Genomic DNA, 24431 nt, shown 5'->3' with positions numbered 1-24431 from the left:
GAACACAGTGAAACATATTTATAGGGTTGTACTGTCACCCACCCAACTTAAAACACAAGCTAATCAGAAGTAAACTTCCATCACAGACTGAAAAGGAACAGAAGGGCACACTTCCCTGTAATTTATCCAGTTGCAAACTATGCCAAAATATTTCACAGGACCCCACAGTTACTACTACTACTACTTAACATTTCTAGAGCGCTACTAGGGTTACGCAGCGCTGTACAATTTAACAAAGAGAGACAGTCCCTGCTCAAAGAGCTTACAATCTAATAGACAAGTGAACGGTCGGTCCGATAGGGGCAGTCAAATTGGGGCAGTCTGGATTCACAAAGGAAAGATATTCAACATAAAGGGATCTTTCACTTGCTCATCTTCCAATGTGGTATATATCATTCAGTGTAAAAAATGTAACGAAGGATGCTATATTGGAGAAACAGGCCAGATGCTTAAGACAAGATTCAATTTACATAGACATCACATGAACAATACTGGTGCCAGTAGGGTTCCCACGCCTGTTGGTCAACATTATACAGGACCAGGACACTGTACCAGTGACTTCACAGTGAGAATCTTGAAAGGTAACTTTAAAAACATACAAGAACGTAAGACCTTTGAAGTCAGAATGATTGAATATTTTAACACCCAACAGAAAGGACTTAACAAGGATCTGGGGTTCCTAGCCCATTATAAACCATAAAGCTGTATTTCTCTGTTGATCACCCCACCCCTCAATTATCCACACCCATCCTGTTAGAATATCAATGATGTCCCCATGCATACCTCCGACCCACCCCCATCCTCCCACCCTGTCAGACTGTCATAGTAATGCTTGAATGTTTTCACTTATATACACTGTCAGCTAGCACATTTGCTTATTTCCGATCTGACGAAGAAGGGCAACCTTCGAAAGCTAATCAAGAAATGTATTAAGTTATGTCCAATAAAAAAGGTATCATCTTATTTTCTTTTCCATGTTTTATTTTGTTTGATTTCTATTGATACCGTCACCCAGAAAGTTCACATGTAAACAGAGAAAGAAAATGAAAATGCTATATAAGGGAAAGGGAAATGGGACTTGATATATCGCCTTCCTGTGGTTTTTGCAACTACATTCAAAGCGGTTTACATAGTATATTCAGGTATTTATTTGTACCAGAGGCAATGGAGGGTTAAGTGACTTGCCCAGAGTCACAAGGAGCAGCAGTGGGAATTGATCTAAGTTCCCCAGGATCAAAGTCAACTGCACTAACCACTAGGCTGTCTAAAAGGTTAAAATTTAGGCATGTACTCTACACATGTACATGAGCATTTTATAAAATACATCTGTACACTGAAACTTCTCCAAAAAATACTGGGATCACCTACATAGAGATCATGTAAAAATAGGTACACATTTTCCATGCACATATAGTTTGACTATGGTTGTGCATAAACAGGTTTTACAGATGGCTAATATTTTATAAAATTATCCTCATTAAAGCTAATCACTCCATAAAACATCCTTTTTGCAATGCATCTTGAACCTAAGGGATGTGCATTTGGTTTGCAGTTTTAGTCTGAACAATTCTGTGTGTTTAAAAAACACACACTAAATCAAAAATGACATGCAAAAACACTCTGAATGCATGTAATGTTGATTTATACATGTTAAACATTTTTTATGTATGCTAACTTCTACAAACATTAATTTCTGAAGTGAACCAAAGAAATATAAGGTAAAATTATGTATCATACCTGATAATTTTCTTTCCATTAATCATAGCTGATCAATCCATAGACTGGTGGGTTGTGTCCATCTACCAGCAGGTGGAGATAGAGAGCAAAATTTTGCCTCCCTATATGTGGTTATGTGCTGCCGGAAACTCCTCAGTATGTCGATATCAAAGCTCCATCCGCAGGACTCAGCACTTAGAGAATTACACCCACGAAGGGACACTCTGCCCAGCTCACCACCGCCGAAACGGGGGAGGGGAATTAACCCAGCTCATCCCCACACAAGTGGGGGAGGGGAATCCGTCCAGCTCATCCCCGCGGAGCGGGGGAGGGACACCACACCCGCCGATGCGGGGGGATCTGGCTTATCCTGCAACCGCAACCGCGGGAGGAGCTGACTGACCCTAACACCGCCGAAGCGGGAGGGGTACAAAGCTGCCCTACAGCCGCACGAAGCGGGAGGGAGTGCCGGCAGAATTTTAAGTCTCAATCCAGCCCCGTAAAACGGAGGGGAGAGGAATGCAGCAGCTCACTGTAACACAAACTCGTCTCAACTCTTGAAGAATCCAAGTGAAAAAACTTGAACACAAAGTCTTTCTGAAGTAACTGAAGACTAAACTTGAACCTGAAATGCAACCAGAATAAAAACAGCACAGATATCTGGGAGGGGCTATGGATTGATCAGCTATGATTAATGGACAGAAAATTATCAGGTATGATACATAATTTTACCTTCCATATCATCATGCTGATCAATCCATAGACTGGTGGGATGTACCGAAGCAGTACTCACCCAGGGCGGGACACTGAAATCCCTGAACTCAACACTGAAGCTCCAAACCGGGCCTCCGCCCGTGCAGCCACAGTCAAGCGGTAATGCTTGGAGAATGTATGGGCTGATGCCCAAGTTGCCCCGCGGCCACATAAGCCGCTGCAATGGCTTCCTTGACCCATCTTGCCACTGTAGGCTTAGCAGCCTGCAGACCCTTACAAGGACCTGCAAACAGGACAAACAGATGATCCGATTTCCGGAAAACATTGGTTACTTCCAAGTATCTGATGATGACTCGTTTCACATCCAGATATTTCAGAGCAGAGTATTCCTCTGGGGAGTCCTCCCTACGAAAGGAAGGGAGACAGAGCTGCTGATTCACATGGAAGCGAAAAAACAATCTTGGGCAGGAAAGAAGGCACTGTGCGAATAGTCACTCCTGCCTCAGTGAACTGCAGAAAAAACTCTCGACATGAGAGTGCCTGGAGCTCGGAAACTCTTCTGGCTGAAGTGATAGCCACCAAAAAGACTGCTTTCAACGTCAGGTCTTTCAGAGATGCCCTCAACAAGGGTTCAAAAGGCGGCTTCTGTAATGCTCTTAGCACCAGGTTGAGATTCCACGCAGGCACCACTGAGTGCAGAGGAGGGCGCAGGTGCTTAACTCCCTTGAGAAAACGCACCACATCTGGCTGTGAAGCCAGGGAAGCACCCTTCAGGCGGCCCCTGAAGCAAGCCAGGGCCGCTACCTGGACTTTAAGGGAACTGAGCGACAGGCCTTTCTCCAGACCTACTGCAGGAATGCCAACACTGAAGAAATTGGAGCAGTGAATGAAGAAAATGAGCCTGCTTCACCACGCTGCAAAGGTACGCCAAACCCTGGCGTAAGCAGTAAAAGTAGAGCGCTTCCTCGCTCTCAGCATAGTGGCGATGCCTTGTCTGAGAAGCCCTTCTTCCTCAGACGCTGCCGCTCAATAGCCAGGCCGTAAGACCAAAGGGGGAGGGATCCTCCATCACCACGGGACCCTTATGCAACAGGCCCTGCTCCACTGGCAGCCGCAGAGGATGGTCCACTGAGAGCCTGATCAAGTCCGCATACCAGGGACGTCTGGGCCAGACTGGACCCACCAGGATTATCCGGCCTGGATGCTTTGCCACCTGGTCTATCACCCTGCCCAACATGGGCCAGGGTGGGAACACATAGAGAAGCTCTTGTGCCGGCCACTGTTGGAGAAGAGCATCTACTCCCAGGGAGCGAGGGTCCCGTCCTCTGCTGAAAGAGCGCGGCACTTGGCAATTGGCCGATGACGCCATCAGGTCTAGGCTCGGCTGGCCCCAGCGCTTCGTGATGCTCAAGAACGCCTGAGCAAATAGCTGCCACTCCCCGGGCTCCAAGGTATGGCGACTGAGAAAGTCCGCCTTGACATTCATGACTCCGGCAAAGAGAGCCGCTGACAGCTGTTCCAGGTTCACTTCCGCCCACTGGCATAAATTCATGGCCTCCTTGGCTAGAGGGGCGCTCTTGGTACCTCCCTGGCGGTTGACATAGGCCACAGCCGTGGCATTGTCCGACAGGACCCGTACTGGCTTCAACGCCAGTACCGGGATGAACTCCAACAACACCAACCGAATGGTTCTGAGTTCCAGGAGGTTGATAGACCACTTGCCTCTGCAGGAGACCAGAGCCCCTGCGCTGTCCTTCCCAAGCAGTGGGCTCCCCAGCCCATCAAAGAGGCGTCTGTCGTGACGACAATCCACTCCGGGGTCACCAGAGGCATTCCTGCAGACAACTTGTCTGTCTGCGTCCACCAGCTCAGCGCCTTGCGCACTGCTGGGTCCAAGGGAAGGCGCACAGCATAATCCTCCGACATCGGAGTCCAGCGCAGCAGCAGAGATTGTTGTAGTGGTCTCATATGAGCCCTGGCCCAGGGCACTACTTCCATCGTGGCCGTCATAGAGCCCAACAGCTGCACGTAGTCCCAAGCCCGAATAGGAGAGGCTACTAGGAACTAGTCCACCTGAGCCTGAAGCTTGACAATCCGATTGTCTGGCAGGAACACTCTGCCCACTTGGGTGTCGAATCGAACTCCCAGAAACTCCAGGGACTGAGTCGGGCGCAGCTGGCTTTTCTCCCAGTTGATGATCCACCCCAGGGAGCTCAAAAGAGCAACCACCCGGTTCACAGCTTTGCCGCACTCTGCATAAGAGGGGGCTTGGATCAACCAGTCGTCCAGATAAGGCTGGACTTGAACTCCTTCCTTCCTCAGGAAGGCCGCGATGACCACCATTACTTTGGAGAAGGTCCGCGGAGCAGTAGCCAACCCGAACGGGAGGGCACTGAACTGGAAGTGTCGGCCCAGTACTGCAAAACGCAGAAAGCGTTGATGAGGAGGCCAGATGGGAATATGCAAGTACGCTTCCTTGATGTCCAAGGATGCCAGGAACTCTCCTGCCTTCACTGCCGCTATAAAAGAGCGGAGGGTCTCCATGCGAAAGTGCCGAACTTTCAAGGCCCAATTGACCCCTTTGAGGTCGAGGATAGGCCGTACAGAACCTCCTTTCTTTGGCATCACAAAGAAAAAGGAGTAACGTCCCTTGCCAAGCTGATTTTCTGGCACCGGAACGACCGCCCCCAGGCGGATCAGATTGTCCAAGGTCTGCTGCACTGCCACAGCTTTGACCGGAGACTTGCAGGGAGAGAGTACAAACCCGTCTTTTAAGGGTCGGCAGAACTCTAGCTTGTAGCCGTCTCTGATGACTTCCAGCACCCAAGCGTCTGAAGTTATTGTGGTCCACTCGCCCATAAACGAGGACAGCCGTCCTCCAATCTGCACTGGGGCGTGGACCAAGGCCCCGTCATTGGGTACGAGACCCTGGGGGAGAACCGGAGGGAGCACCTCCGGGACGGCGGTCTCTGCGAAAGGAATGCTGCTTGGGGGAGAAGTTCCTCTTGAAGGAAGAGGGGGCAGAGGAGCCCGACCTGCCCGGGCGGTACCGACGGGCTTCCTGAAACCGTCCTCTGGAGGTACCAGGGCAAGTACTAGCCCGAGCCCTGACCTCTGGTAACTTCTTGCCCTTATACGTGCCGAGATCGGTCACGATTTTGTCCAGCTCGACCCCAAAGAGCAGCTTGCCTTTAAAAGGCAATCTAGCCAGGCGGGATTTAGAGGCGTGGTCAGCAGACCAATGCTTCAGCCAAAGCCACCGCCGCGCAGAGATTGTCTGAGCCATGCCTTTAGCTGAGGCTCTCAAGACGTCATACAGCAAGTCTGCCAAATAGGCTAAGCCCGATTCCAGGGCCGGCCAATCAGCCCTCAAGGAATGATCCGAGGGGGAAGCCCGCTGCACCATAGTCAGGCACGCCCTGGCCACATAGGAGCCGCAAACTGAGGCCTGCAAACTTAAAGCAGCCGCCTCAAAGGACGACCTTAAGGCCGCCTCCAATCTTCTGTCTTGGGCGTCCTTTAGGGCCGTGCCACCTTCCACCGGCAACGCCGTTTTCTTAGTCACCGCAGTGATTAAAGAATCCACGGTAGGCCACAGAAAGGCCTCACGTTCACTTACAGGCAAAGGATAGAGGCGGGACATAGCCCTAGCCACTTTAAGGCTCGCTTCCGGGACATCCCATTGAGCCGAAATTAAGGTGTGCATGGCATCATGCACGTGGAAGGTTCTAGGCGGGTGTTTCGTCCCCAGCATAATGGCAGAGCCAACAGGGGCTGAGGGAGAGACGTCCTCCGGAGAGGAAATCTTCAAAATGCCCATGGCCTGCACAAACAGGTTGGGCAAATCCTCTGAGCCAAAGAGTCGCGCTGCAGAGGGGTCATCCGCTCCATCCGAGCGGGGATCCGTCTCCTCCAAGGAATCCGTAAAGGACCGTTGGGAGAACTCAGATACGCTGCCCTCATCTACAGCGGAGGAGACAAAGTCCTCCAAGGCCTGGGAATCAACCCGAGGGCGTTTACCTCCGGGGGCCTCAACCTCTTTACCTGACGAGGGAGCAGGGGCAGCGTTCTGCATAAGGAAGGCCTGATGCAGCAGCAAAATAAACTCGGGGGAGAAACCCCCCAGACTGTGCACTTCCGCAGCCTGGGCAACAGCCCTAGACGCACCCTCAACCGGCGCTCGCAAGAGCGGGGGAGAGACATGCTGCGCATCCAAGATGGCGTCCGGCGCGACACTCCGCGAAGGAGCCGCGCGGGAAAAACGACGCTTAATTTTAGCCACCTTTGTGCCGTCGCCCAAATTAAGGGCGTTCATGGCATTAATGTCTCCTACCTCAAGGGCGGCCCAAGAAGAAGCCGTCCGAGCCGCGTGGCCGGCCAAGATGGCGGAGGCGAGGAGCCGGGGATGGGCGTTTATGGCGGGAAAAACCGCCACACCGGAGGAAGGACCGGAACACTCATCGGTCACAAAACTGTCACCCAACAAGGGCGAATCAGACTTTAAGACCCCCGCATCCCCTCTAGAAGCACCCAAGCGATCCGGGGAGCGACTCTTTGCGCCCTCGCCCTCCGACGCCATATGCCACGAGGAGAAGAATCGGGGAACCCCCTGCCCGCTATAAAAAGGTAAAAATTACCTGCTTGCCGCTCCGAGCTGTAACGACCTGGTGTCCCAGTGAGTAGCTGCAATAAACGTTTAAATAAACGTCGAAATAAACGCCTTTAAGGACGTTCAAAATTTTTTTTTTTTTTTTTTAACGGAGCCAGCGGGAGGGGGGAGAAAAGGAGGGACCTGGTACCACCAGGTTTGCACTTGCTCAAAAGAGCCCTCAACCCCAGGCACTCAACAAAACCTAAAAATTAGGCTTGGAGGCCTAGCCAGAGCTGCTGCTGTGTGTGACCACCACCTGCTGAGATAGAGAACATACTGAGGAGTTTCCGGCAGCACATGACCACATATAGGGAGGCAAAAGTTTGCTCTCTATCTCCACCTGCTGGTAGATGGGACACAACCCACCAGTCTATGGATTGATCAGCATGATGATATGGAATAACAAAATTGGCCAAAACATAGAAAAATGATCCTATTGTATTAAACTGCCCTCCAAACCCTCCATGTCTTGGTTCAACTTAATATGATACTGTATGCATATGTTACTACATTAACTCACTTGATTTTATCCATCATTATGTAACTTTTGCAATCTTTTTTTTCCATGGTCCTCTCAATATTCTACAATTTCAACACAATTTGGCTGGTCTCAGTTTATATTTCAGTCTGATGACTGCATTACTATTAGCATATTTGAGAACAATGTTTCATTCTGTCTGCTCCCTTAGTACATAAGTACATAAGTACATAAGTAGTGCCATACTGGGAAAGACCAAAGGTCCATCTAGCCCAGCATCCTGTCACCGACAGTGGCCAATCCAGGTCAAGGGCACCTGGCACGCTCCCCAAACGTAAAAACATTCCAGACAAGTTATACCTAAAAATGCGGAATTTTTCCAAGTCCATTTAATAGCGGTCTATGGACTTGTCCTTTAGGAATCTATCTAACCCCTTTTTAAACTCCGTCAAGCTAACCGCCCGTACCACGTTCTCCGGCAATGAATTCCAGAGTCTAATTACACGTTGGGTGAAGAAAAATTTTCTCCGATTCGTTTTAAATTTACCACACTGTAGCTTCAACTCATGCCCTCTAGTCCTAGTATTTTTGGATAGCGTGAACAGTCGCTTCACATCCACCCGATCCATTCCACTCATTATTTTATACACTTCTATCATATCTCCCCTCAGCCGTCTCTTCTCCAAGCTGAAAAGCCCTAGCCTTCTCAGCCTCTCTTCATAGGAAAGTCGTCCCATCCCCACTATCATTTTCGTCGCCCTTCGCTGTACCTTTTCCAATTCTACTATATCTTTTTTGAGATACGGAGACCAGTACTGAACACAATACTCCAGGTGCGGTCGCACCATGGAGCGATACAACGGCATTATAACATCCGCACACCTGGACTCCATACCCTTCCTAATAACACCCAACATTCTATTCGCTTTCCTAGCCGCAGCAGCACACTGAGCAGAAGGTTTCAGCGTATCATCGACGACGACACCCAGATCCCTTTCTTGATCCGTAACTCCTAACGCGGAACCTTGCAAGACGTAGCTATAATTCGGGTTCCTCTTACCCACATGCATCACTTTGCACTTGTCAACATTGAACTTCATCTGCCACTTGCACGCCCATTCTCCCAGTCTCGCAAGGTCCTCCTGTAATCGTTCACATTCCTCCTGCGACTTGACGACCCTGAATAATTTTGTGTCATCGGCGAATTTAATTACCTCACTAGTTATTCCCATCTCTAGGTCATTTATAAATACATTAAAAAGCAACGGACCCAGCACAGACCCCTGCGGGACCCCACTAACTACCCTCCTCCACTGAGAATACTGGCCACGCAATCCTACTCTCTGCTTCCTATCTTTCAACCAGTTCTTAATCCATAATAATACCCTACCTCCGATTCCATGACTCTGCAATTTCTTCAGGAGTCTTTCGTGCGGCACTTTGTCAAACGCCTTCTGAAAATCCAGATATACAATATCAACCGGCTCCCCATTGTCCACATGTTTGCTTACCCCCTCAAAAAAATGCATTAGATTGGTGAGGCAAGACTTCCCTTCACTAAATCCGTGCTGACTTTGTCTCATCAGTCCATGTTTTTGTATATGCTCTGCAATTTTATTCTTAATAATAGCCTCCACCATCTTGCCCGGCACCGACGTCAGACTCACCGGTCTATAATTTCCCGGATCTCCTCTGGAACCCTTCTTAAAAATCGGAGTAACATTGGCTACCCTCCAGTCTTCCGGTACTACACTCGATTTTAGGGACAGATTGCATATTTCTAACAGTAGCTCCGCAAGTTCATTTTTTAGTTCTATTAATACTCTGGGATGAATACCATCAGGTCCCGGTGATTTACTACTCTTCAGCTTGCTGAACTGACCCATTACATCCTCCAAGGTTACAGAGAATTTGTTTAGTTTCTCCGACTCCCCCGCTTCAAATATTCTTCCGGCACCGGTGTCCCCCCCAAATCCTCCTTGGTGAAGACCGAAGCAAAAAGATGATGAACAGCACCTCTTGGCTGATGATGGCTTAACAAATAAAAGCTATACAATCTAACTAACCCTTCTGTCTTCCCTTTTTCCCATCATCTCAACCTCTTTTATAAATATGAGGAGGTCATCATTTTCAGAAGATCACTGCTGACCACCCCAAGCTATTCTGGTAAACAAAGAGCAAAACACCTCAACACTGCAACTGACAGGCCCAACTGCAGCACCATAGACTATGTCCAAATTCTTGGTTTACCCTAAAAAATAATAATAAATAAATAAAAAGATGTTGTCCAATGTGCTTTTGAATTAAGCATTGTTTTAGCCGGCATCACATTCAGTGAAGTGCTACTCTATGCACTCACCACCCTTCGTATGAAGAAATATTCCCTTATATTATTTCTGGATCTACAAATAACATTTATGGAATCACTATTAAAAGGAAAGAATAGTGAATTATATTGTAGAATCCAAGGCAGGAGAAAGAGCATGACAAATGAATCTGATACATTTCTTGGATTGAATGAAGGAAATTTTTGATCAGAGGGAGGCAGTAATCTAATGCACCTCAGTATCAGTAAAGCTTCCGCCACTAGCCCATATACATAAACTGAGAAGCTTAGTGGTTGGTCCCAGCTTTGGTGACAATTAAAACATGATAGAGTGATGAACAGATGGCATTGGTAAACAGTTTTCCTCCCATGAAAGGAAGGATTATCAATAGAATAATTCTGGAATCTTTCCTGAAACAGATTCTGTTTGATATTTTCAACAGTGATCTCACAGAGGGCTTAATAAAAAAACAATATTTTATTGCACATTAAAGTAAGATCTACAACAAAATTGATGAAGATGATTGAGACATGGTCATCTTGTCAGTTGAGATTCAATGAAAAAAAACCAAACCAAGTCATGTTTTGGGTGCAGAACTCTAAGGGCGCAGCAAATGATGTGGGAAGAGATGTGTAACCAACAGGACGGAATTTTCTGGGCAATCATCTCCAGAGCTCTTATGGTTGCAAAACAGTAGACTATAGTAGTGGCCAGTATCAGAGGAATGCTAAAGTAAGACCAGTAAAGAGAATATACCCATTGTTCAGACCTCATCTGGAATATTATGCCCAGTTGGTAGAAGCAATTTAGAGAAGGGACATCTCTTGAGCAGATGTAAATGTCAGTACCCACAGTTCAACTGGTCTCTCTGTGGAATTTGTGCAAATATCTTAAAAGGTCATCTTATTAACCTTTCTGCCCTATTAATGTAGGTGCCCCATTATGAAATTACCACTGCTGGGTCAAAGTCTCATGAGAACATCTGTGAAAATCCTGTGGCTGCTATTGCAAAATTTTGGTCCAGGTGATGTGGCATTAATTTTTTCTAAAACTAATGTTTGTCATACTCTGCCTCCATCTCCACAGAGCAAGGTTCCCTGGCCCCCTTCCTAAGTGGGCATTCCCGCACCATGGGGGCTGCATAGGCAAAATTTAAGCCACTGTATGATCTTAATGTTACTTTAAGACAAATTCATGGCATTATTCTAAATGAGATGTTCCACGCTTCAATGTTATAGGAGGCACTCAGTTATAAAAAAATTGAAACACACCAAAAAAGGTCAAATGTGCTTAATCAAAGAACTTCCCTATCAAGTAACTAAAAAAGCTAATTTGAAGGTACTTTTAAGGATATTAAAGGTATACAGTTGAAAAAGTTTCACTTATTTCAACTTTCAATTTCCTATTAGCAAATAGTAAAATCTTTTTGTGCATGCTAAAACCTATTTGGTTTGTGCACTGTATCAATCTACTGAATGCTAAAGAAATGTTGTGTACACTAAATAGCACATCCCTATTTATCTTTGGTTTTACCTGTCTCCTAAATCTGTCAGCCAAACATGGATTTGTTTAGGAAGGAAAGAGTGCCTATAGATTGAGTAACAGAATACTAATATTGGTAAATGATTGTTAATAGTAAAATTTAATCTGGCACTAAGCAAGACTTCTCAATCTCACTTGGCACACAATGTTTAGGACTAGGAAATCTTAAAAAAAAAACCCAAAAGAACCTGATTAATTCCTCAACTAAGATCCACTGCTGGGGTCCCTCTCCCTTTCTCAAATCAATAACCAGCGTTCTTCAAGAAATGGCAGTCAGAATGCAGAGAAGATGCAATACCCAGTGGGCAAATCCTAGGTAACGTGAGAGGCCCTTTTACTAAGGCACGCTGAAAAATGGCCTACGCTGGTGTAGGCGCATACACTGCCAATTACCGCCAGGTAAGCACTGCACATGGTAGCTGGGTGGTAGTTCCAATTTGACATGTGTTGGACATGAGTAGGCGCCTACTATGCACCTTTGTAAAAGGGCCCCTAATTTATATATTTTTTTTCTCTAATTGTAAAAATTAAAGCAAAAGGAGACTGAGATGGTAATTACATTGTAACATAGTAAATTATAGTAGAGAAAGACCAACATGTCAGTTACTAAGCTGTGGTAACTTTGCATTTTACCACAGCTTAATTTACCACAGGAGTCATTAACCTGCAATAACATGGTAAATAATGAATAACGCAGTTTGAGCTGAATTTTGCAAGATGTGTTATTTATGGAAAAATTAACTCCAGCTTTGACAGCTGGTATTATTTTTCCTCCCTGGGAGCACTGGGCCTCTAATATGCAGCTTGACACAACCCAGGAGCAAAAGGGTTGGTGCATAATAGAACCACCCTTTCCCTCAAAGACAAACTCCATCACCATAAGAGCCTTCCCCCGCCAATTACTGGGGGGTCTCCCAGATTTCTAGTAGAAGGGGCACAAACTATCCCCACTCCCCAGTCACTCCTGCCCTGTTGGGCTACTGAATTCAGTACTAATGCTAGAGTTAAGTGGATGGGTGCTTTTTTATTCTTTCTAACACAGTGGACATTGGAAAATAATTGTATGAGCTACACTGGGAGGAGCAGTTCTAGCTTCTGCATCACAGAAACTCTAAAAACGTGAAACACACACACACACACACACACACACACACACACACACACACACAATACAATGGGGCTGAAAATAATTCTATGAAGTTGTTCCATATGATTCCTTCACCACACACCCTTCCTCCCCCACATACTTCCAGACCTGTATGGGCTACTTCTTAGTGATTCAGATGTGTATTTTATCTTCTTTGTTGTCATTTCTACTTTGAAACCTATGGACTGAACCATAGATCTTTCATTTAGCAAACTGGGGCAGTGGCACCCTAAAGTAATAAAATCCATCCTTTGAAATTTGTTCACAGTGACATCTAATGATCTACAGTATTTTCACACTTGATTTCACTTTAGTATTCCTTCCAAGCCAACATAATGTCCGAGTACTGCGTCAAACCACCCTCTCCTCTCTTTCCTGAATGTACATCCGTGCTCTCACTCTAAAACTAATGCAAAGTCCTCAAGTAAAACGTACCTGTAACCACTGCAACAATAAGGCTCAATTTGGAAATTGTCCTCTTTACAGAGAACCAGAGGACTTATTTCCAGTGATGCCCATCTGCTAGCTTTAACAAGCACTATGGTCAATAAAATTTAAGAACAATACTTGGTATGAATATCAAGAGTCCCATGCTCGGGGCTTTTTTTGTGCCAGTACACACTGGTATGGCATACCAGCACCCTTTTTTCCCCCAGGGAGTCCCGAACCCTTCCTCTCACTCCCCTTCTTACTTTTTTTACGGACTCGGCAGCGCAAATGGTGCAGCGATTGAGAGAGGCTGGCAGCGTTGGAGCTTCCCTTTGCGAGTCCCGCCTATGCGGAAACAGGAAGTTGAAACAAAGTAGGCGGGACTCGCAGAGGGAAGCTCCGACGCCGGCAGCCTTTCTTTTTTTACTTCACTGGCTGGCAGGCAGTGGAGAAGGAGGATGGGCTGGGGGAAGAATCATCGCTGGACATGGATGAGAGGGGAGGGCAGGGGGGAGAGGAGAATCGCTGGACATGGATGGGAGGAGAGGGCAGGGTAGAGAGGAGAATCGCTGGATATGGATGGGAGAGGAGGGCAGGGAACATAGTATTGCTGGACAAGGATGGGAGGGGAGGGCAGGGAAGAGAGGAGACATACTGGACATGGATGGGAGGGCAGGGGAGAGAGGAGAATCGCTGGACATGGATGGGAGGGCAGGGGAGAGAGGAGAATCGCTGGACATGGATGGCAGGGGAGGACAGGGGGCAGAGGAGAATCGCTGGACATGGATGGGAGGTGAGGGCAGGGGAGAGAGGAGACATACTGGACATGGAGGGAAGGGGAGGTCAGGGAAGAGAAAATCGCTGGACATGGATGGGAGGGGAGGGCAGGGGAGAGAGGAGAATCGTTGGACATGGATGAGAGGGAAGGGAAGGGAAGAGAGGAGAATCTCTGGACATGGATGGTAGGGGACAGAGGAGAATTGCTGGACATGAAAGGGGAGGGCAGGGAAGAGAGAATTGCTGGACATGGGAGGGGAGGGCAGGGGAGAGAGAAGAAATGCTGGACATGGATGGAGAGCAGGAGATAGAGGAGAATTGCTGGACATGGATGGATGGAGGGGTTGGCGGGAAGAGAGGGGGTAAGCAAACATGTGGACAATGGGGAGCCGGTTGATATTGTATATCTGGATTTTCAGAAGGCGTTTGACAAAGTGCCGCACGAAAGACTCCTGAAGAAATTGAGTCATGGAATCGGAGGTAGGGTATTATTATGGATTAAGAACTGGTTGAAAGATAGGAAGCAGAGAGTAGGATTGCGTGGCCAGTATTCTCAGTGGAGGAGGGTAGTTAGTGGGGTCCCGCAGGGGTCTGTGCTGGGTCCGTTGCTTTTTAATGTATTTATAAATGACCTAGAGATGGGAATAACTAGTGAGGTAATTAAATTCGCCGATGACACAAAATTATTCAGGGTCGTCAAGTCGCAGGAGGAATGTGAACGATTACAGGAGGACCTTGCGAGACTGGGAGATTGGGCGTGCAAGTGGCAGATGAAGTTCAATGTTGACAAGTGCAAAGTGATGCATGTGGGTAAGAGGAACCCGAATTATAGCTACGTCTTGCAAGGTTCCGCGTTAGGAGTTACGGATCAAGAAAGGGATCTGGGTGTCGTCGTCGATGATACGCTGAAACCTTCTGCTCAGTGTGCTGCTGCGGCTAGGAAAGCGAATAGAATGTTGGGTGTTATTAGGAAGGGTATGGAGTCCAGGTGTGCGGATGTTATAATGCCGTTGTATCGCTCCATGGTGCGACCGCACCTGGAGTATTGTGTTCAGTACTGGTCTCCGTATCTCAAAAAAGATATAGTAGAATTGGAAAAGGTACAGCGAAGGGCGACGAAAATGATAGTGGGGATGGGACGACTTTCCTATGAAGAGAGGCTGAGAAGGCTAGGGCTTTTTAGCTTGGAGAAGAGACGGCTGAGGGGAGATATGATAGAAGTGTATAAAATAATGAGTGGAACGGATCGGGTGGATGTGAAGCGACTGTTCACGCTATCCAAAAATACTAGAACTAGAGGGCATGAGTTGAAGCTACAGTGTGGTAAATTTAAAACGAATCGGAGAAAATGTTTCTTCACCCAACGTGTAATTAGACTCTGGAATTCGTTGCCGGAGAACGTGGTACGGGCGGTTAGCTTGACGAAGTTTAAAAAGGGGTTAGATAGATTCCTAAAGGACAAGTCCATAGACCGCTATTAAATGGACTTGGAAAAATTCCGCATTTTTAGGTATAACTTGTCTGGAATGTTTTTACGTTTGGGGAGCGTGCCAGGTGCCCTTGACCTGGATTGGCCACTGTCAGTGACAGGATGCTGGGCTAGATGGACCTTTGGTCTTTCCCAGTATGGCACTACTTATGTACTTATGTACTTATGTACTAATTATTGCTTTATATGGATACAGGGGAGGGAAGAGAGAGGAGAAATGCTGGACATGGATGGAGGGAAGGAAAGAAAAAAGAAGAAGATGCGCATGGATGGAGATGAGGAAAAGAGAAGAGAGGAGAAAAACTGCACATGGACGGAGAAAATAGGCAAAAGCTGGATCCACGTTATACCTCCTCCAGTCAATTCCACGAAGGAGGACCCAGCTTTTACTTATGGATGTAGGGCAAGAAATGAAGAAGAAAGGAGGAAAGCAAAGAAATAAATGGAAAGGAAGCCCTGGAAATGGAGTTAAGAGAACAGATAGACAGCAGCAGAATCAGAGACTGGGACCAATATGGATAGAAAAACAAAGTCACCAAACAAAAAAGGTAGGAAAAAATCATTTTATTTTCATTTTAGTGTTTGGAATACGTCCAATTTGAGAATTTACATCTGCTGTCTTATTTTGCACTGTGTATACTGGAGCTGTAACAGCTTACAGAAATTATTTATAATGAAAACAAAATCATGTTAATTTTAACGCCTATACTAGTATAATATTTTCAATGATGTTTATTTTATTTCTATTTCCATTTTGCTCACACCTTTTTCAGTAGTAGCTCAAGATGAGTTACATTCAGGTACACTGGATATTTCTCTGTCCCAGGAGAGCTCGCAATCTAAGTTTGTACCTGAGGCAATGGAGGGTTAAGTGACTTGCCCAAGATCACAAGGAGCAGCAGTGGTATTTGAAACGGCCACCTCTGGATTGCAAGGCCACTCCTTCATCAAAATTTGGAGAGCAGCACATATATAATGTAATTTTATAGAAGCTTTTATCCATTGGTGGCCAATCCAGTTCACGAGTACTTGGCAGAATCCCAAAAAACTGTTACTACTGAGGATAAACTCAGAAAGGTAAGGGACTCCTCTGTATTAGAAGACACCCTTACCATTTCAGTTACCCTTCATGAGGGCAATTCTATAATGGGATGCTTATAATCAGGAATCCAGAGAGAGCCTGGCAAGAGCCTATTCTGCAAAGGAACATAGGTGCCTAACCGCTTAAATGCACACTAAAAAAATCAGGTGTGATTACTTACACCAGACTCAGAGCTTATATGTTAGCAACTAAGTTCCGCAGATGTACATATAACTTACAGTATTACACCTGTGAGTCTTGCCCATGCTCAGCCCAAGCTGTGCCGATGTGTACATGTCACGATGGTAACTGTTTCCTTGTCTGTGCTCACCTCGCCCTCTGGTGGCCAGAACCGGTGGCTGCTATGGACTGTCACCCGTTCCATACTTCAGCCCAGTCCGGTCCAGATCTTCCGGGCTGCCAGACTTGCTTCTCTTGTTTGTGCCTGAACAACACTCGTAGCTGCCTTGTGATTCCTGCAGCTGATGGGCTTTATTAATCACCTGGAAACTTCTGTGTTTGCCTTTGCATCGTCTAAGGTCCATGGTTTGTTGGTGCTTTGTTGCACTTCTGCCTAGTCTGGTTTCTTGTTTGAGTTTCTTGTCCGGTTCTAGTTAGTCTGTGTGTAGTTTAGCTTAGGTTTATTGCTTATTTCCTAGTCTTGTTTCTGGTCTGTATTCCTGGTCTAGTTTCTGTTTGTCTGTGTCTCTTTCTTAGTGGCTGTGTGGCAGCTTTCAGTCCTGACTCTTTTCTGTCAGTGTTTGTACCCTGTTTCAGTGGCTGCTTGTCAGCTTTCAGTTCCTGTCCTTTAGCTTGTCCATTTCCTGCTTTGTGACTTACTGACTGTCTGTGAGTCCTAGCCCAGTTTCCTGCCTTGCTGCCCATGTATATTCCTTTCCCCTCTGACCATCAGTCTCTGTTCAGCCTAGTTGGTATCCAGTTCCTGCCCTGTCCGGTAAGTCCTGCCGGCTGCCTGCACCCAGGGGCTCAACTCCTGGGGAAGGGCGGTCAAGTGCAGGTGAAGTCTAGCTGTTTCTGTCAGAGTTCTGCCTTGTCTCTGGTGTGGGGTGGTTTTGCCTGCCACTGCCGCTCCTCAGCAGTGGCCCAAGGGCTCACGAACCTAGTTTCTGCCTTGAAACCCTAACAGTACACCCTGCTTGTGAATATGTGCTTTGTAATTTAAGCTGGTATTTACAGAATAGCACTGAGGTAGAATTTTGGCACTTATACAAATACTAGTAAAAAAATCCCGTTTCTCATTGAAATGAAATGGGCGCTAGCAAGGTAATCGCCTTCTGCCATTAATGTTTTTAAGGGAAGTTCCAGCGTTCCCCCTTCCTCATCCCTTAAAATACCCATGGAAAACCTATTTCAGTACAAGGAATAGAAAGGCACAGAGAGAATCCCCCTTGTAGTGACATACAACCCAGAGCTAGAAAAATTGAGAAGAATCAGAAAAGATTTACAACCACTACTCCAAGGAGGATGAACTACTGAAAGAGATATTCCCATCCCCACCAGTGCTGGCCTTCCGACAGCCATCCATCTTAAAACACAAACTAGTGAAAAGCAAGCTCCCGATAGAAACTCAAAAAGAACAGAGTGGCACACATCCTTGCAATATATTTAGCTGCAAACTGTGCCAAAACATCTCAAAGGATCCCACAGTTATTCACAAAGGAAAAACATTCAACATAAAGGAACCCTTCACATGCTAATCTTCAAATGTGGTATATATCATTCAATGAAAAAGTGTGAAGAAGGGTGCTACATTGGAGAAACAAGCCAGATGCTAAAGACGAGATTTAATTTACATAGACGTCATATGAAAAATGCCAGTGTCAACTAGGATGTCACCTCTGTGGAACAGCAGTTTACAAAATCACAACACTGTATCAATGATTTCATGAGAATACTAAAACAAAACTTTAAGACAATCCAGGAATGAAATCAAAATGATTAAATATTTTGACATCCACCAGACAGGACTTAACAAAGATCTGGGTTTTCTAGTCAATTATAAACCATAAAATTCTACTGCTTTGTCACCCTCTTATCTACCATGCATCTCTCCCTGTCTCTCATTCACCCAGCTACCCCTGTTTCTCACCTAACCCACTCCACCCTCTTCCTCTGAAACTTCCATTGGAATGCTTTGTTGTTTCACTTTAATATACTGTTATGTATCAACATTTGCTTATTTCTGATCTGAAGAAGGTGGTTACCTTCGAAAGCTAATCAAAAAAATGTATTGTTAGTCCAATAAAAAGGTATAATCTTATTTTCTTTTCTATGTTTTTTTCTATTTATTACCTTTAAAAGTGGACTAACACAGGGCTAACACATCAATCTACTCACAGCACACAAAAGCAAACAAGACTCTGGCTTGACAGAAGATAATTTGAACCTACACACAGTACATTTTGCTCATGATGCAAAAAAAAAAAGGAACAGCACTTGGAATGAATGATAAAATTGTGCATCATTTGATTTAAACCCTTTTGCAGAAGTGTTAATATAACAGAATCGTGACATAAACATATTTAAATCTAAGGAATCAGTGCTTTTTGAAATTAAAATTTGTGTTTTCCTCCTCTCAAAGGGTAAACATGTAACTGCATCAAACAGCATTCATCAACGAGCCACATTAGAGGCAAGGCAAGTCTCAAAACACCCACATATTATGTTATCTTTGATCAGTCTTAATGTGTAAATATAAATTTCTCTGCTGTACTTCAAAAAATTCCATGTGAAAGAATCATGTTGCATGCCTATAAAGAGACTTGTGGATCCTGAAACTGAGAATGACGCTTAGTATTGCTAATACAAACTCATCTTGTTCATGGCTATAGTTTTAGAGGCATTTGAGTAAAATAGATTGGATACATTGTGCTCGATACAAGGTCAGAGAACACGTAAGGCTAGTCAAATGAATCCAGAAAAATGTCAAGCCAAACGTTCTAATGCAAAGCTAGAGAAATTTACCCAAGATATAACTAGCAATAAGGTCACACTACTTGGTTCTTCTTGGAAAAAAGTTCTTTATTGGACACAGCTTAAATTCTTTACCTGTTATAGTCTCAGGTTTTATTCTCATTAATTATTACAAAGTTGTAAACTATAAGAACATAAGATTAGCCATACTGGGTCAGACCAATGGTCCATCTAGCCCAGTATCCTGCTTCGAACACTGGACAACCAGGTCACAAGTACCTGGAAGAAACCCATGTAGCAACTTTCCATGCTACCAATCCCAGGGCAAGCAGTGGCTTCCCCATGTCTATCTCAATAACAGACTATGGACTTTTCCTCCAGGAACTGGTCCAAACCTGTTTTAAACCCAGATACACTAACACCTCTGGCAACAAGTTCCAGAGCTTAACTATTCGTTGAGAAAAAAATATTTCCTCCTATTTGTTTTAAAAGTATTACCATATAACTTCACTGAGGGATCCTTTTACAAAGGTGTGCTGAAAAATGGCCCGTGCTGGTGCAGACACGCGTAGGTCCATTTTTCAGCATGCCTGTAAAAAACGACCTTTTGGGGGGGATGAAAATGGACATGCAGCAAAATAAAAATACTGCTCTGGTAGGACCACAGGAGTTTGCCATAAGAATCCTAAGGGCAAACCTATATTTTATTGTACAGCACATAAGCACTTGAGCAAAAGCTTTTAATTGGTTTATTGCATACAGGGTTTTTTAAAAATAGAAATAATAAAGTTTTTATCCTGAACCAGCTTATAAATATTTCATTCAATATCCTATTTATATCTTGAAGAGCGACTCTCAGCAGAGTTCTGTAAATGTCAGCTAATACATCTGGATAACTATTTAGCACTGAAAACAGAGGCAGCAGGCTGCATGAATGCACGCTCAGATCTCATGAGTCATTCTTACCGGTTACTAATGCTTCTAAATATGTAGCCATTGTAAAGGTGAAAAACTAAAAATCTATCTGTTGATGCTGAACTATGCCATACCATAAATCAGTAACTATGGTGGTTTTCTGAATGTGTTATTATTTTGAGTTATATGACTGCCACATTTATAAACTTGTAGAGCCAAATACAGCTCAACCCTCTTATAATGTGTGCTCGTGGTCCAAAGAATCACATCGTGATATAAGCAGATCACATTAGAAAATTTTACGCATTTTTCTGCATTCAACTTATACCTATCATCAATTCCGCATGCTTCTTGATTTTGTGAATGATAATTAAGTACTATAGAATTACTATATATAAATAATGCTTCAATCTTTGATGCGTTGTACAATAAAGTATTTAAGAAGTCAATAGTTGTGTTGTAAAGTGTTCATAAATACAAGTTTATTTAGAAGTGCACATTTTTTGTGATTGCACCCCAGGCTTAACCACCAATATAAAAAACTTTTTTTAGGTTTAGCTTCTTTAAAAATGCAGTAACAGAATCCTCACTTGTGATTATTCACTGTATCAGCGTCTTTCAGAAGTTCATCTGGAATGTTGATATAATACCTTAATTGAGCGGCTGTATTTTTGATGTGGTGTTTTTGGGGCTAGTAGCTGACTGATTCTGCCATATCAGCTTATTAGGTTATCAGCAGATGGATCGGCAGGGCAGTTATCTGGACTCCAGATTTGATTCTATCAAGTGCAACAATTTGTTTTCTAAACTTCTTCCGTTTAAGTTAACAACATTTCTTTAATTTTTTCATATAACAACTTGCAATTTGAGGAAAAAAAAAACATTGTCAGTCTTAAGAAGGATTGTGATAATGCTGTCGAGTATGTTATTGGTTGCAGTGAGTTTGCACACTCAAGACACGAGAAAGGCACGACAGAATAGCTTTATTGACTAAAAACACATTTCAGCTTACAAAAATTGGGAACCACGCTTGAATTGTGTTATACGCGAATTCGCGTTCTAACAGGGTTGAGCTGTATATTAAAGTTCTCTACCACCTTAGCACAGGTTAATGCATGTTTTTAGTAACTAGAACCCATGGCATAAAATGTGACCTGTAGTAAATAACTCGCATTAATACATGCTAGCGTGCAGTAATATGGAAAAGCACATTAATAAATCTAGAGCTTAGGATCTATGCTAGGGCAAAGATGCAGTGGTATCAGAGCCCTAGATATCTAACTTTGCAATATGTAATGTGATTTTAAATACTCGAAAATATTAAAAGGGTAAGATTGGATCTTATTTAGAATTGTTTGTTGTCAGACTGCTTAAAGGCAATAAGTTTGCCACCAGCTGTTAACTCTTTCACCAGCTCTACAGGAACACGAACAGAACCCTTCACAGGGCTAACCTGTTGACATCTTATAGGATAACCAATTTATTGAGGCTTTTGAGGACTACAATCCTCTTCTTCAGCTGCATGAAATTATATATTTGGGAGGAGATGATATAGAGTACAGAAAAGGCACTGATGGGCCAATGCTCTATCTGGAATACAGCCCAATCAATACCACAGGAGCAGCACTGTAAAACAGTTCCCCAGTGCCCCAACTGTAAAAAGATACAAATGATATGTGTGCTATTTGACTGAAAGCGAGAGGGAGGAACACGCCTGATGCATGCGCACAAGAATTTTGTGATAAGCACAGCTCTTGAACTCATACACCAGGCAAACCCAGAAGCAAAGCACACATCGGCACTGGTCTTCTGCATCTTTAAATATAAGCTTTTCAAATTTTTTTTTACGCAGAAAACAGTTACCAATGTGTGCTTTCACTTTCAGGTTTGCTTTGACTCACATACACTCATTCATTCACTCGCATACATTCTCACTACCAGAACTTAGAGGCTTGCACGGGCTTCCTTCTGCTTTCAAATTAAATAAAAATTGTCAGCTTTTAAAGAAAAAGTCATAGGAAATATTCTCTTCAAACAGCCCAACGCGTGCCCTGAGCTGGTGTTAGGTTTTCAGTGGTAAGGGTGGCTTTGTTTTGTGAACTGTTCTCTGGGCCAGATGCACTAAACTTAACGAGCCATTAACGAGCAAGTAGTAAATGGTGGCATGCACTAAATGCTACTCCGAGCCATTTTCCGATCACGGTAGCAGCTAACGAAAACGGAATGTAGATGAGCAAATTAGTACCCCAATGTGTATAAATCGTATTGTAATGAGATGCTCTACCGTTTTCTGATTGCCTAACCGTGGAAAATCTAACGGGAGGTCTACACCTCTCGCTGGGGCAAAGGGAAGAAAAAAATGTCGTCAGGGACATCCTTTTTGGACATCCTTCACCTGTAAAAAAAAAAAAAAAACTCACTCCAAAGACATTCTTTTTGGACGTCCTTCACTTATAATAATAATAATAATAATAATAAAAACCCACTCCAAAAAGACATCCTTTTTGGACGTCCTTCACTCAAAATAACAACAACAACAACAACAAAAAAAGGACATCATACTTCTTCATTTTTACTCTCGCTCTTCTGTTTTAAATCTTCCTTTGAGACATTTTCCCTTCCTCATTGGCAGCTGAAGAGAGGGCTAATGGACGATTGTGAGGCCCCCCATGGCCTCTCAGCCAATCACAGCGCATTTAGCTGACACCAGTGAGAGCTAAACGCGCTGTGATTGGCTGAGAGAGACCTGGAGGAGAGGCATAATCGAGCACCCTTGAAGAAAAGCCCGTCCTGCTCGTCAGGGACGCCTTTTTTTGGTTTAGTGAAGGATGTCCATGTTAGGCACTTTAGAAGGACGTCCCTGACGAGCAGGACGAGCTTTTCTTCAAGGGTGATCGATTATGCCCCTCCTCCAGGTCTCTCTCAGCCAATCACACGTAATTTGTGCTTTATTGATGCTGCATCCAGATCTCCCCTGCAAGCCATTCTATAAACCGGTGTCTAACTTTTCCCGCACATGACCCATAAGGGGACGTGGCCATGGGAGGGGAAGGGGTGAGTCAGGAGCATTCCCAAAGGTTAGGCACCAAGTTATAGAACAGTGCCAATCCGTGCCTAACTTTGGGTGCCAGACTTAGACCTGTTTCTATCAGGTGTACAGAGAAAAAATATCCGCCAGAAGGCGGAGAACTCTAGACGCCCCACGGACAACAACAAGAAATAAAATAAAAGTGGGAGGACGACCAAGGATTCAAAAGACTGAAAGGATATATAATAATAAAGATGTTTATTGCAGCATTCTATACAAGCGTTGTGTCAGAGGAGACAACGAAGCACGCTCACCTTCACAACGGTCTTTCTAAAGACCTCCCTTTGTTGAGGATTTGCCTTCATCAAATAGTTCTCAAAAGCATTCGGCATTAAGACTCCTGATGCAGGCCTAATGGCCGAAACACGACGTTGTGTCGAGTCTTTATACCTCAATAAACATCTTTATTATTATATATCCTTTCAGTCTTTGGAATCCTTGGTCGTCCTCCCACTTTTATTCTATCAGGTGTACATCCAGTGCCCAAAGAGAAGTGTGACCTGAGCACTATTCCAGCATTCTATAAAGGTCAAGCACCCTCTACAGAATACGAACTCAGCGGCGATCCTTTCAGTGCTATATATATAGAATTCCTCCCAAAGCCTATGGGGACAGACTTAAAGATCTCAATATGTATACTTCAGAAGAAAGCAGGTAGAGGGGAGATATGATAGTCATTTAAATACCTGCATGGCATAAATGCACAGGAGGCAAGTCTCTTTCAATTGAAGGGAGCACTGGGGCATAGGATGAAAGTGAAAGCAGACAGACTCAGGAGTAATCTAAGAATGTGTGAAATGGCCTCCCGGTGGAGGTGGTGGAGATGAAGACTGTATCTGAATTTAAAAAAGCATGGGACAAGCACATAGGATCTTTACGGAAGAGAAAGGAATAGCAGATGGTATGGATGGGCAGACTGGATAGACCATATAGTCTTCGTCTTTTTTTATATTTCTCTATGATGTCGCATTATGGAAAGGGCTGTCCACAAGGTGGAGCTACCATGTCTCGTGATACTGCAGCAGGACATGTTTATCCACTCCTACCATAGCTAAAATAATATTTAACCATCTCTCTGATCTCATGTGCAACTTTCTTACTTTCTAACTCTTCTTACTCTCTTACCTATCTATATGTTGTAGC

The 24431-nt window shown here is 44.6% G+C and overlaps 1 protein-coding gene across 1 annotated transcript in view; it reads right to left on the bottom strand.

Moving 5' to 3' along the window:
- The window catches only part of BTC (betacellulin), a 114327-nt gene that overhangs the window by 42169 nt on the left and 47727 nt on the right, over positions 1-24431 (bottom strand). The gene's annotated exons all lie outside the window — the stretch shown is intronic.

The sequence above is a fragment of the Microcaecilia unicolor genome, chromosome 2 (genome assembly GCF_901765095.1).
Source record: "Microcaecilia unicolor chromosome 2, aMicUni1.1, whole genome shotgun sequence".
NCBI lineage: Eukaryota > Metazoa > Chordata > Amphibia > Gymnophiona > Siphonopidae > Microcaecilia > Microcaecilia unicolor.
Note: the sequence above shows the minus strand (reverse complement) of the source record. Positions and strands in the feature narration are given on the sequence as shown.